This window comes from Rhagoletis pomonella, unplaced genomic scaffold, assembly GCF_013731165.1.
Source record: "Rhagoletis pomonella isolate Grant_MI unplaced genomic scaffold, Rhpom_1.0 Rhpom_scaffold_00002, whole genome shotgun sequence".
NCBI lineage: Eukaryota > Metazoa > Arthropoda > Insecta > Diptera > Tephritidae > Rhagoletis > Rhagoletis pomonella.
Genome location: NW_023458556.1, coordinates 44,125,544 through 44,128,327, shown reverse-complemented (window position 1 = coordinate 44,128,327; position 2,784 = coordinate 44,125,544). Strand labels below are relative to the sequence as shown.

Sequence of the window (2,784 nt, the reverse complement as noted above, 5' to 3'; positions counted from 1 at the left end):
TGCATACGATAAAACAGATATTGAAGAAATGGAAAAATCCTTAAATAGATACATACATATGTACATATGTCAGTACGTAGGTACAATCTTTGGAAAACGTTGAAGACGATAAATGAAAAATAAAATCGTATATAACACTTGAGCTATAAACTGTAAAAGTTAATTAACGAATATGCTGGAAGCTCCTTTGACTGCCCCCAATAAAGTTTCGGTTTGGTATTTAGGCCGTAGATAAATTTTCAAAACTAAAGCAATTCAATAACTGAATAACTCAGTGAGAGGGAAGACCAGGGTGTTTTCAAAAAAACTCCAGACGAATTGTCTGAAGGATGCGTCAAGCTAGATCAAGTATGCTGTAAGGTGCCATTAAGTTATTACATACTTTAATAAGTCATATGTAAGTATAACTTGAGAAGTACATATGCAAAAATTTCATAAATCGCATAAAGGAAATACATATTTGCACATGCAGCTTAATATGCGGCTTGATCGAGGTTGTGGTATGCATTTAGGGGCTAGCTGTTAGTAGTCGCCTAAATAATAGCAGTATGCTAGCAGACACAAAACACTCTTATTAGTAATTTTATAGGCTGCTCTGTTCTTTCTTGATTCTAGATTAGATGATATCAACGACTTCAGTACACACATAGTACATACGTGAGGAATCACTTAATGCCAGCTCGCTATCCTTGCAGTCCATCGTTTCAAGAAAGTGAAATCTTGATATTTTAACTTGACGCTTAAATTAAGCAGCCATTCAGATATACCTATAGGAGTTTTAAACCTCAAAGATTACCTGTTTCCTTCGCCGCTAGGCTGCAATTTCTTAGAAATTCGAATGTACATCCTTTGAACGAAGCATGGAAAGCCTTTGGGCTGAACAGGTTCAGTTAGGTCTCATGTTTTGCGAGAGTTTAAGCTCTTTGTCGTCCCTTTAGTGAATTTCAATAGATACTTTGGCGATTCCTGTTTGCAGGCTTTTTAGCTAGACTTCACTAAGTAGTGCGAGTCTTTGTTATTCACAGTTCCCTCGAGATAGTAGTCGACTTTTAACCTACCGCTAAATCTAGTTTGAGTCTTGAGTCTTGGTAGTAAAAATTTGTGTGTCCATAGTCTTAGCAATATTGTAGCACTTTGTAAGCTTCTACATCCTGTCTTTCTGGTGTTACAAGGAAAGATCATGGCCGTTTGATTTTCTGCAGATAATTGGTATGTTGTCGCTAGAGAGGCATCTAGCACTTAATATTTGGCTAGCTCGTCGCTTCTTTCGTTATCTTCAGCATTTTATGTCCTTCTTATTGACTTTGTTTCTTTCCTATTGCCTTCAAACAATTTATGAAGCAATTTATCTACGAGTAGGTATTATATGAAAGCAAAGCCTTAAGGGCTGCCTGACTAGTCAATATAAATATTTATTCGCTGCAAAATATCTGCCGCTTTTCTTGTTGCCTAAATTTTATCTTCAAAGTCTGGCAGCTTTGAGGATCTGTAAATTTCCGGTTCAGAGCAGTAAACCATAACCCATACTCCTGCGTCCATTTTGGAACCGTCACTGTAAACCTGCCCGAAATCATCTAGCACCTCCGCACACTTACGCCAACCACAAGTCTCTATTATAGCTCCAAAATACCTTTCGAAGATCAGGTCCGGGATCGCACAGAAGGATGGCGCTATGATCATACGTCCTGAATCCAAGTTGAAAACGGATCTCACAGACTCATGCTAAACAATATAGGAAATCTTAGCAAGCCTGGGTAAAGAATGATTTGTAAAAGTAGATATTTCTAACATCTGACCATCTGAGATGAGTTTTAGAGAATTCTGTCATACCTAGGAAAGCCTCAAGAAAATAAGATGAAAGTACCAATAAAACCAGGGCTGCAAACCGGTTTCGAACCGAGCCGGTTTTTGACCCGAACCGTCGCTTTTTTTCGGGCTTCGAACCGAACCATGAACCGAACCATTTATATTTCGAAATGCTAAAACCGTACCGAAAACCACACCCAAAAAATGGTTCGGTTCAAAATCCACTAAAGCATTTTTCAAGTTTTATTACACACAGCTTTGTCTAAAAATGCAACCCTATGGTAAAACTGTAAACATTTTTGAGTTTAATAGCCCATATAAAAAATGCTTGAAATGTTTTTGTCTACTTGACTAGACGCACGACTTGTCCAAACTTTAAATAAATTTATTCAAATTTTTCTAATTTCACATTGATTGCGTTAATTTTAAATAATTTTTTTTTAGTGTATTACTAATTTTTTTCATACAAACAACTTGTTGAAAAAACATGTATGGAGGAAAATCCATGAAAAACATTGCCAAAAATCAATTTAAAACTTAAAATTTTTTCTAGAAATTCTTATTAAAAAGTTTTCAAGTTAGATGAAACTTTGAAGAATTTTCATAATTTTTGCCCAAACTTTTAAACTTGGATCTATTCGGTTTTTATTAGAAGATGCACTAAACTTAAAACAATAAACATTAAATTTAAAAAAAAGCCAAACTTTTATTTTTCCACCATTTTTTCCTTTTTATATTTTTTTTGATATTTGAATTTGATCTTAAATCTCAATAACAAGGCCTTTTATTTTTATATACGTAGATTTACCATATTTTTGTAATATTTGCATCCTTTAGCATTAAATGAATGAACCATTTGAACCGAACCGAACCGCGGTTCAGAAATACTCATGAATCGGTACAAGCTTTTTCTAATTGGTTCGAACCACTGAACCGAACCGCCCTATTTTTTGGAGTGGTTTGCAGCTCTGAATAAAA

The 2,784-nt window shown here is 35.1% G+C and overlaps 1 protein-coding gene across 1 annotated transcript in view; it reads right to left on the bottom strand.

Moving 5' to 3' along the window:
- The window catches only part of LOC118733653 (E3 ubiquitin-protein ligase highwire-like), a gene marked incomplete in the record, with an annotated part of 173,312 nt that overhangs the window by 11,152 nt on the left and 159,376 nt on the right, over positions 1 to 2,784 (bottom strand).